General features: G+C 54.4%; 1 long non-coding RNA gene across 1 annotated transcript; it reads left to right on the forward strand.

Annotated features, from left to right (window-relative positions):
• Positions 1-306: 306 nt before the first annotated feature.
• On the forward strand, positions 307-8,779 carry LOC144290010 (uncharacterized). Its single transcript, XR_013357898.1, has 3 exons — positions 307-546; positions 4,899-5,189; positions 8,502-8,779. It is a non-coding gene; the product is annotated as an uncharacterized LOC144290010 (long non-coding RNA).
• Positions 8,780-11,701: the final 2,922 nt, after the last annotated feature.

Raw genomic sequence — 11,701 nt, forward strand, 5'->3', positions numbered from 1 at the left:
GTTAAGAAAAGGGAAAGAGAAGCCCACATTAGGGGCTGCATTTGATTTTTTGCTTGGACTCCAGAAATGGTCATTTTAGGTACTCAGTTTTAACTTTGCCTGTCATACCATAGTTCCTTCAGTCAATTTTGTGACCTTGGTATAACCTTGATGCAGGCAGAGTGGTGGGGAATTAAAAGATAGCAGGAAGGGAAATCTGTTCCTGAGAACCATTTGAGGGGTCAGTTGGCCAAGGCCTAGCCTCCCCAGTTCTGGTGTAGGGAGAACTATTATGATGCGTGAGGCAGGGCTCAGCTGGGCTGCACCCGCCTCCCCAGTCCCCCTTCTCTCTGCTCCTCTTTTTCTCTGCTCCCTCCAGGCTCCTATTCCTTCCCCTTTTCTCTGCCAAGACCCATTAGCTGTGATCTCAGATGTCATTCTGGCCCCTGGTCCTCCCTTAATACAGTGGAGGTCAGATGGGCAATCTCTAATGCCAGACCTGCTTTGAAGGCATTGTGGGAAGTTCTGATGTGTGTCTGATGGCACCTGGAGTTGCTCTGGGCCAAGGCAAGTGAGGGCCCGGGTTCTGTGCCAGGAAGCTAGCGGGGGTGGTGGTGGAGGAGTGAATATAGTACACACACACCCCCACCTCCTCTGGGCCTCTGCCCCCAACCCTAAAGATGTCCCTCCCTCCACCTCCTTCTGGAAATTGGAATAGCAGATTTGTTACCTCTTTCAGCCACTTGGTGGCAGCAGTGGAAGCCTTAGTGTGCCTTGTTCTGTCCTTTCTCAGTGGAGCTTTCTCAGTGGAGCTTGACCTCCAAGGAGACCCTGAGGTTATCTGCTGGTCCTGGACCTCCAAGAAGCTTAGGCAAGATGGGACCACATCTCCTCCAAGGCACAGGATCTCCTTCCATCTCAGAGGGATGAGGGGCCGTGGCCCTGACTCCTCTCTCAGCACCACTTCTGTAGAGGCTCCTGGGGCAGTAGCTGGGTAGGAGGAACAGAGATTGAGGACTGCTCCTGAGGTGGGTCTCAGGAGCTTGGCTACCCTAACCATGCCCACTGCCTCCCAGTCGGTAACCAGAGAGGATCCTTCCTGGCGTCTGAGGACCCTGGAAAGATGAAGGAGGAGGAAGAGGGTGAGAAGGAAGCCAGGACTGTTGGACAAGATCCCACTGCCCCCTGCTTGGTCCCCCATCCCAAATTCAGCAGTAGGGTGGCACTGAAGGCTCTAACATTACCTATCCGTGGGCTGAGACTGAACTTGGCCCACCCCTCCCAACAGCAGCATATCTCCTTTCTCTCCACAGAGAGATGAGGGACGGTGTCCTAGAGGGTTTATGAATTCTCCCAGCATCTCATCCCCCACTGCCTTGTCTCCCTCCCCAAGCCCTGCATCACTCAGGCTGCACCAGCCTCCTTGTCATCCACTCCAGCTCCAGACGCCTCTCGTTTATCTCCATCACGTTGGATGAGGAGGTGCCCAGACTTGGTGTCAATCTCCACATGTACCGTCTCTGTGCCCCAGCCACAGGGCCTAGCCCAGGCAGGGCTTGAGGAACCTGCTTTCTGGGTGTGTAGGGTTCATGGAGTCATGGCCATTTGAGCCCCTTCTGACAGGCTGCATCAAAGCCTTAAGCCTCTATGTGGGATCATCAGCGACAGGCAGACCATTGCCCTGGCAATCATCCTCTTATTACTGGCCCATGAACAGGGCCTGCCTTATGCTGACCTGACTGGCCCCGGGGTCCTGGGCACTCACGGACCAGTAGGGAAAGCAGCTGAGTCCTAGCTCCTAGGAAGGGCTTGGTGAGGTGATGGCTCCTTTGGGCTCCCCAATGCCTGGGAAAGACAGATGATAAACAGACGAACCAATAAACAAGGTATTTTTAGGCTCTGAGGCAGACAAAACAGAACTGTATGGAAATAAGAAGTGGAGGAGGAGCTTCAAATGGGCGCTAAAGGAAGTGCAGCCACCTGAAGCACAGGGCTGACATTCCAATGTCCAGAGTTGCTATCCACATGTGCACCTGGGGCAGGAAGGTTCCAGATGAGAAAAATGACAACAGCAAAAGCAGAGGCTAGAGGTTTCTTAGAGAAATAGCCAAGAGGCCAATGTGACAGAAGATGCCAGGGAAAGGGAGGGCCTGGCCTCATTGGGTGGGGAAGGGCTTCTAGCAGGCCAGAAAGAACACCAGGGACAGACATGAGAACAAATGAAGAGGTGAATGAATGAACACACAAATGAGGCCTGGGGCCAGGCTCTCCAGAGCTCAGGTCTTGCCCTGAGGTCTTTGTGAGGAGGGTCATGACAAATACGTCCAGGAAAATGCGCCACTTCCTTTTTTTTTTTTTTTTTTTTTTTTTTTTTTTAAATGCGCCACTTCCTATCTGGACAGGGGCTTGGCCCCCAGGGCAGCTGTGGACCCAGCAGGGCCTCGGCTTCCACATCTGTGACAGGGTGGGTCCGGCCTCTCCTCTTCCCCAGACTCTCAGCCCCCAGCAGAGGTGGGGCTGTGGACAGCTGGGTCCCTGCTACATGGGCAGATCCACTGCAGGAAGCCTCTCCAACTTCCTGGCCCAGCTCTCAGTCACTTGTCAGGCCCAAGGCCACCTTACCCAGCCCTGACCCCTACCCAGACAGGGACCATTTATCTCCATCAGCTGTTCCCAGCAACCAGGCCCTCGGCCAACAGGTCCTATCTCTACCCCATGGGGCTGACACTGGGCAGCCCTTCCCTAACTCCCAGCCTCATCAGCTGGACCCCCCCAGGGAGGAAGCCACCACAGGTAAGTCCCCACACTGTTCTGCAGGGTCCTGGAGAAGGAACCCCTTCCTACCAAGTCCCTGGGAAACCCAGCTTCTAAGAGTTCAAGATTCATTCACTGCAGGCATCTATGAGTGCCCATAACATGCTCATGTGGGTTGGGTATTGGGCACAACAGAGGGAACAAGGCACAGATCCCACCATCACCCATACCAGGAAGGACGCTATCACCAGGCCCAGCCTTATGACCAATGCAAACTCAGGGAGCCTCAGGCCTGGGTTCCTCCAGCTCAGAACAGGGGCCCGTAGGCCTCCACCAAGGGCCTGCTTCATCCTGCCTCTGGAGGTGAGGAGGAGCGTCCTCAGGCTCTAACTCTGAGAATGACAGCTTCCACCAGGGCTCTTACCCCACCTAGTACTGCCCGCCCCTGCCTAACTGGTATGGGCATGTCTCCCATTCCCCTATCCACCCCGGCCCCAGGTGAGAGGCCCCAGGTACCAAGCAAAGGTGGGGGTGTCTGAGAGACTATGTGTGGCCATCAGTAAGGACACAGCTGCATAGGACACATATGTGAAGGGTAGCGAAGCTCCACCAGGGCAGGGATGGTCCCTGTCACCTCCATGCCTGGCACACATACTTGCCAGGGTGTGAGCATGCCAGGCTGGTATGTGGTGGATGGGCCATAGCCATGAGTTGCCTTCTTTGATTGGAGGTAATAGGGTTCAGGGCAGGCTCCCCCCAAAACATGGCATTTTGACATACTGACTTCTTGAATCAAAGTTACTTAAGAGGCAGCTGGTGCAAGAAGGATGTTCTGACCCTCCTCTGTCCCCCTGAAAGCAGGAAATAAATCTCCCACTTGAAGGGTACCTTCCCCATACCAGGAGGTAGAGACACATCCTCATTACCAGAGATGGGGAATTCAGGGTCAGGAGGGCCGCATAAACAAACCTTGTTATTTCTTCACCAACTTCCTACCCCTGGCCCAAACTTCTTTTTCTTGTCAGCTCTTCGCAAATTTAGTATTTCTTTGTCTGAAAGGCACAAAAGCTGCCTGTTTGGTCACTTCTTTGAGTCTCATATTTTATGAGCTCCTATACATATGAAATGAAATGTTTTTCTACCGTTAATCTGTCTTATGTCAATTTAATGATTAGGCCAGTTGAAGAGCCCAGAAGGGAAAAAGGGAAAACTTTGCCTCCCCTACAGCTCAGGGGATCTTCCACCCTGCCTTGTCCCTCTGGCTGGGTCCAGGCCAGAGCCTGTTCAGGAGGCTCACTGGGCTGCAGAGATGAATGGGGGTGGGGCTTTTCTCATTGCTCCCCAAAGGCACAGGGGTCCTCTGAAGTAAGATCTCTCTTTTCTCTCATCCCTTCTCATAGGGCAGCCTCCCTTCTTGAATTTCCACCCACAGGCCCAGGACAGGCCCTTGGAGCCCTTAATCCTTGCGCTCCCATCAGCCCCGTCTTTCTCCCCAACCTTATCTATCTCCTGCAGCCACCGCAGGCTCCCCTGCGGCCAGCCTTCCCCTCCCTCTAGCCTCACTGCAGGTCAGGGTGTGTGGTTGTATGTCTGCCTCCCCTCCCCTCCCTTCCCACTTCCTCCCCTTCCTTCCCCTTCATCTCCTCTCTTCACCTTCCTCCTCCCTACCCCTCTCCCTCTAGTCTCCCCCCACCCCTGCCAGCCTCCTCACCCTCCTCCCTACCTCCCCTCCCTTCTCCCTCTTTTCTTCCTCTGCCGCTCCCCCTCCTCCTCTCACCGCCTCTTCCTTCCTCCCTTGGGGAGAGAAAGGAGTTGGAGGGATGGCTATGGACAGTAGCCACTGTACTCACTCATCCAAGGTCAGCTTCCCAGGCCAAGTGCTGGACAAAGACCCCTTTGGTCACTTTCCTTCAAAGGGGAGGAGCAGCTAACGGTACCCCACAAAGAGAGGCCCCAGGGGCTGTGGAGATAAGAGGGCACTGGATGTGAGCTGTGGCCTGGGAAGGATTGCATCCCATCCCTAGACATGCTCCCTGTAATCTGGAATCCAATCTGCAGGAAATTCTCAGGAGGAAGCTTTGTCTTCCAGAAAGAATACCATGTATTGAATACCATGCATGCTGCGGGGCATGGAACCACCATGCATCTTTCTTTCTTGGCCTCAGGGCTTCCGTCTTCCTACCTGTCTAGAAGATGTCGAAGGAGTTGGATATCAGCCAGCCCAATGATGACTTGATCCAGGGTCAGTTCCTGCCTCTGCCACTTTCTACCTGTGAGCTCCCCAGCAAGTCACTTAAACTCTCAACAACTCACCTTCCCCATGTATACAATGGGGTTATGAGGCACACCTCTACCATAGAGCCTGTGAGGACCTAAGAAGCTGCCTGGCACATGGACCTTGGCCAGAGGAGGCAAGATCAGAGAGCATCACGGCAGAAATAGCGAGATGAACCTAGGTTAGCAGTGAGCGAAAGGGACAATAGAGCCCACTCTCCCCCTCACCCCCTAACCCAGGGTTCCTGCTTGGCCCAGAGAGCAGGTGCAACTGGGATTTATCCTTGGCCAAGGAATGCTGGAGAGGGGGAAGCAGGGCAGTGTGACTTGGGATGGGCACTCCCCGAGGAGCTTACTGCTAGTTGGACGGGGAGGGGGCACGTGGAGCGTGTGCAGGCAGGGGACAGGATGGCTGGGATTGTGATGAGCACCAAATGGGACAGCAACAGTGGTGTCAAAGCTCCTCACATACTAGGTGCTCAGTGAGGGCTCATCGTCTGACTCTGCCTCCTCCAGGACGGGTCTTCCTTGTCACCCCTCCTCCTTTTCCAGAGCTCGGGGTTAACTCAGGGCTAGGCAGAGTCCAGGCGCTGCCCAGTGTGGATTTGAGAGAGGAGGGAGATTGTGCATGAGTGTGAGGTCTGGCTCAGCCCTGCCCACCCTGTCAGGCTCAGCGAGAAGTGCCTGTAGAGTGGAGCCCCCAGAGTGACTGGTGCCTCCCCAGATGCACAGACAGACTGATGGACAGAGATGGAACGCTGCCTCCTCTGGTCAGCCCCCAGCATCCCCGGGGATACCTTGAGGAGGTGTGGCTGGCATGGTCTGTTGAGGCTTGATCATGGAGGCCTTGAATGCCAGGCCTAGGAGAGACAGCTGTTGGCTGTAGCTGGTAGCAGAGTATGCCAATGCTTGTTGTGTGTCCAAGAATGCATGTGTGAGTAGGTGGGTACACTCCCCTACCACTGCCCCGGCCTCTCTGGGAAGCACATCCGTACTGTAATGCTCCCAGGTGGGCAGGCAGGTGCCCACTCAGGCACTGAGACACCCCAGCTCTCTGCCTACCCACCACTTTAGCCACTTCTGCCAATAGGCCACGTAGGCAATGAACACATCAGGCAATTAAACAGCAGATCAATTCAACTTAACTTCTTAGAGGAAAGCAGCTGTACTCAGTGGAGGGAGGGCAAGGCTGCAGGAAACAGAGGCTGCACTGGGAGGGAATAGAGTTGGCAGGGCAAGGTGAGGAGGGGGTGGGGGGCTGCTAGAGACAGCTACAGAATGCACTCTGGGGAAGAAAGCAGAAGCCAAGGGGAGGGCAAAGGAACTATGACCAAGGTCACTGACCAAAAGGACCAGGGTAGGACTGGGTGGTGGCAGAGAGAATAAGAAAGATGGAAAGGAGACCCAAGGTGGGCAGAGGAAGAGCTTGTGTCTTCTCAGCTGCCCTAGGGTCCCCTCCTGGTGGGGCAGGGGCCAGTGGTAAGAATACACACATATGGGACACCTGGGTGGCTCAGTGGTTGAGTGTCTATCTTCAACTCAGGGCATGATCCTGGGATCCTGAGATTGAGTCCCACATTGGGCTCCCCGTGGGGAGCCCACTTGTCCCTCTGCCTATGTTTCTGCCTCTCTCTGTGTGTCTCTCATGAATAAATAAATAAAATCTTTTTTAAAGATTTTATTTATTTAGTCATGAGAAACAGAGAGGAGAAAGAGAGACAGAGGCACACGCAGAGGGAGAAGCAGGCTCCATGCAGGGAGCCTGATGTGGGACTCGATCCCGGGTCTCCAGGATCATGCCCTGGGCTGAGGGCGGCACTAAACCGCTGAGCCACCCGGGCTGCCCAATAAATAAAATCTTAAAAAAAAAAAAAGAATACACACACTTTTCCAAGCTTGCAGGATGCTTTAGGACTTGCTCTATTGGTCATGCTGGTCCCGGGCTCTCCCAAGGGTGCCCTAGGAGGCCTCTTTGACCACATCTTGCACACAGGAGAACTGGCCCCATGGGTGAAAGTGCTGGAAAGTCACTCATTCATTCATTCATTCATTCGGTGATGTTCTCTGAGCATCCACTAAGCACCAGGCTCAGGGTTTGCCACAAGCAGACCCGAAGAGACGTCAATGCACACATGGGTAAACATCCTCCCGCAGGGGAGAGGACAGGACAGAAGGAGTCTGGTTCAGGGAAGAGGGCACAGAAGGATCCCTAGACTGGGCAATCTCTGACCTAAGGTGGAAGAATAGGAGCAGTTAACCAGAGGAACGTGTGGGTGTAGGGAGAAGACAGGAAGGGTAGGCATTCAGGCATTGGGGACAGCAGGGGCGTGGCCAGAGGGCCAATGAGCACACCCTCCGGAGATGGCACTTTGTCTATCTGTGGGGACCAGGGGTCTGTGGGTGGGTTGGAGCAGTCAGTGTGGTGGGAGTGGGTGGGAGGAGCTCAGGCTGGTCCTGAGGGCAACAGGGCAACAGGGAGCCAGGGATGGTTTTGAGCAGAGGTGGGATGGGAAGCCCCATCTGGAGGTTGGATTGTCCAAGCCAGAAGCCCTGCAGGAAGTGCAGGGCTGGGAGGAGGGATGGATTGCTTGTGGGTGGGAGCAGCATGTCTGAGGATAGATCTGGAACTCAGCATAGAAGATACCCCATGAATCTCCTATATGAATAGGACCTATATGTGCTACAGCCCAAGGGTGAGAATGAGGCCACAAGCAAGGATGGACTCAGAGAGAAGGTGTAAGACCAGCAGTGGGGACAGAGCCCTGGGACAGGCATGATCCAGAGAAAGCTGGAAGAAGACACGTTTGAAGAGACTGAGGCAGTGTAGCCAAGGGGCAGTTGTGTGATGTAGAAAGCAGTCGCTAACAAGCCGCATGCTGGTGAGGGGCTGCTGTGTGCATGTCAGAATCAGTGGGGGGCCTGGGAGCTGCACGTGGCAGCTTTGGAACAGAGGAAGTAGAGATCACAGTGTGGACACCCTGGGAGGAGTTTAGAAAAGATGAGTAGACAGACAGGCAGACAGCTGTAGGCACATGCGGGAATGGGGGTCGTGTGGTGTGGGGGGGGATGGCTGTGGGAATGCTAGGAGGAGGTTGGGAAGAGGGGTTGATGGAAGGGTAACGGAGATGACATGAGGAACAAAGCACAGGACCCCTTAGTATGAACACAGATGTGTGATCTTAGCCAAGCCCCTGCCTCAGTTTCCCCATCTATAATATGAGGAAGGTCCTCCTCACTCATAGGCACTGAGGATCCTGTGGTGAATAAGACAGGCTGGTTCCTGCCTCTGGGCTCACAGCCTAGAGGGGGCCAGGCAAGAAGAGAATTGCCCCTAGAAGAATGGATCAAGGAAAGAGAAGTTAAGGCAACAGGCAGGCCCAGCAGAGGCCAAGCCTGCTCAGGTGCTCATTCCCAGTAATCCCTGGGGAGTCCCTGACCCCATCATTCTCCCTCCTTGGGTTGGAGACAAGCACATTCCCCCATCCTTGGTGCAGGCCTGGCCAATCAGCTTCCTCCAGCTTCAAGACCACAGTGACTTTCTGGGATGGAATGTGACCTACTCGGCACTGAGGCTTCTGCTGGCAGTATGAGAATGAGGTATCCTGAGGGGGCAGGACTGGGAAGTCCTGGAGGAGCATGAAGTTCATACTCAGAGAAGTACAAGATGGAGAGGCTATGTTCTGATAATAATGTTTAAGCATTTACATCTAGCCATGCTCAAAGACCTAGACTTTCAGTTACTTGTGCCAATAAATTCCATTTTGTTAATGCAGTTATATGAGTCATGGTTCCTACTTCCCAATTTATGACCTAAAGGGTGAAAGTACCCTCGTGCTTGCTCAGGCCAAGTGAGGGGGGAAAAGTTTCTCAGCAGAGAGAATAACATGAGCAAAGGCCCTGGGGTTGAAAAAAGCTTGACACTACTGAGGCATTGAAAAAAGCTGCCAGGGCAGGGAGCCCAAGAATGGAGATGGGAGATCAAGGAGTTGCTGGAGCTGCCATCTCGGTGAGAGCTAACGGGGTCTGTTAACTAAATCCATCAGTGGTTGAAGTGAGCAAGAAGGGATGGTGGGCAAGAAGGGATGCTGGGTCCAGTGAAGAGTGAAGAAGACTAGCCCACAAGGCTTTCCATTTGGGGCTCAGGAGAGAACCTGAAAGATCCCAGGAAGACTGGAGTCTTAGAGGGACCGATCTCAGAGATGGAAGAGTGACTACTGGAGTAGACTCAGGATGGAACCCTAAATAACAGGCAAGTAATGGGGCAGAAGGAGGGCAGTGGGGTCTGGGGAGCCAGGCCACCTCATCCACTGTGTGTGGTATGCCTGGTGAGGTCTTTGGTGGCCTTGCCCTGAGCCATTTCCAGGGTGGGACAGGGGAGCCGCATGGGGATGGGAAGGGCGCATGAGGCTGTAGACACCTGGGCTCGGCAGACGGCAACAGAGAGGCTGAACAAGCATCTTCTGGGCATCAGATCCAAAGACTGAGGCGTCTCGCCCCACTCCTCCACCAGGGCTTCGGACAGGAGACACAGGACCAGTGAGGAGGAGCCAGGAAATTAAAAGTGGGGCATCTAGAGAGTCAGCGGAGCAAGGGATCCTAGCGGGGGTGGTGGGTGGGGGGAGTCTTCCCAGACTGTACGGCAAGAGCCGAGCGGCTAAAGGGGACTATTCCAACACAGTCAGGAGGCGAGCAAGAGAGGGGGTGAAGCGGACAGCCTGACGGTAGGACCCAAGAGACACCAGGAGGCACGGCGGGATCCAGAAGGAGCCTTGGCTGCTTTCTATCCTGGGGAGATGGGCTGCCCCTGGGGCCCCCAGGATGAGGGTCCGAGGGGCAGACACCCAGGCCTCGCCCTGAATCAAAGCCTTCCCAGGCCCCACCCTACCCCACCGGGTGGCTAAAAATAAAAGCAACGATAATTTCCCTAAATGAAACCTCCACTTAAACACTTAAAAAGCAATAAAAACTCAATTTTCTTTCTCTCAATTATTTTACTTATTCCATTTTCCAAAAGGTTCACCCTGTTATGAAGATGTATTTTTCCCCATCAGCGGCAGCGTTCTCGGCCATTACTCAAACTGACTCAGCCTCCCTCTGCCAGGAGGGTCGCCTGGTCTCCGCGGCAACCGGTGCAGCGCACCAGGGAGGACCATGAGTGACTTCACCACCACTGCCTTGTGGCCGGGACATGGAGGGGGTGGTATCTGCCACCACCATCACCATATCCCCCCATCACCCCCAGTTTGTGCCTCGGTTTCCCAGACTGGCCTCCTTGCCTCCTCCTCAGCACTGTCCCTGGGCCTCCCTGCCTCCTAGTGTCCCCACCAGCCAGTGCCCTCTGCCCCCTGGCTTCCCCGTGCAGGCTCCTCTGATGCGTGGGGAGGGAGACCAAATGCCACCGACCTCAGACGGCACGAGGCTGGTTCAGGGGAGCAGGCCCAGTGCTTCATCACACAGTCCTGACACCGTAAAAATTAGGTTTCCCGATGTCATTAGCGCTTTGTGATCAGCTCCATTTGTATCGTGCCTGCCCTGTTGCCTCATCTCTGCTAATTGTTTTACTCACTCCTTCCATTTTTAAACTGCTGTCTTGTTGGCTTTTAATTTTTAATTATTGCTGTCTCCCCTTCCTTCCTAATTGGTCCCGGCCCCTACTGAGGCTCCCTGTGCTATGGCTGGAGCTGGCTCCCTCAGGGTGGCTTTGGCTTGCTCACCACCTGCCCTAGTTAGCCCAGGGGGGTTACAGCCTTGCTCCAGAGGCTGGCCACACAACTGGCTCCTGATGCAGTGAAGGCATCTCAACCTGGGTCCATCCTCCAAATGCACATTGGGCACTGTGCAGAGCTAATGGGTACAGCCACCCTTGGGGTACGATAATACCCCCCTTCCAGAACTGCCTTTGTCCTGTTATGGCCTTGCCTGGGGTTGGCAGGGGCATGGAGGGGGACGTACTCACTTTTTCTCCCACCTCCCAACCACTTGCCACCCCAGCCCTGCCTTCTGTGTGGCCCTGGGTCTCTGAGCTTTACTGAAAGAGACACCAGCCTCCTCCCTAACTGCTCAGAGCCCCGATATCATTCCCAGCCTCCTCTCAGAGCCCTTGCTCACCCGGGCCCTCCTGCCTGGAATACCCTTCCTCCTCTCAGCTCTGTGGAATCCTGCTCAGTGCTCTCTGTCTGTTCATTGCCCATTTGTCTATCCACCTGTCCATTGTCAACCCATCTATCTTGCGCCTCCATCTATCCATCTCTCTGCCTGTATGCCTGTTTGTCAGTTTGTCAGTAAGTCTCCTAGTCTGATCATCTGCCCGTTAGCCTGCCCACACCCCTCTTTGCATCTGCCCTAGCTTCATTCCTTCCCTCGGTGCTTGTCCCCTAAGATTTCTGGTTTTCCCTTCTCCACAGAGGCCCCTCTGACATTTCACTCCGGTACAAGCAGGTCAGAGCCAAATTCTTTGGAAGTTTCAAAATTGAACTTGACCTCCCCCAGCCTGTGTCACACATGTTCTTTTTTTTTTTTTTTTTTTGTCACACATGTTCTTGCCTCAAGATCTTCACTCCCAGCAGGGATCCCTGCCAGATATGCTGGCCCCTCCCCTTGATCCATCCAGTGACTATAGACTCCCTCCACCTAGAGCCAGTAGGCCTGGGCCCTCTCTTGGGTCTGCTCTCTCTTGCTGTGTGACGTTAGCGAG

Source organism: Canis aureus, chromosome 19 (genome assembly GCF_053574225.1).
Source record: "Canis aureus isolate CA01 chromosome 19, VMU_Caureus_v.1.0, whole genome shotgun sequence".
Taxonomy (NCBI): Eukaryota; Metazoa; Chordata; class Mammalia; order Carnivora; family Canidae; genus Canis; species Canis aureus.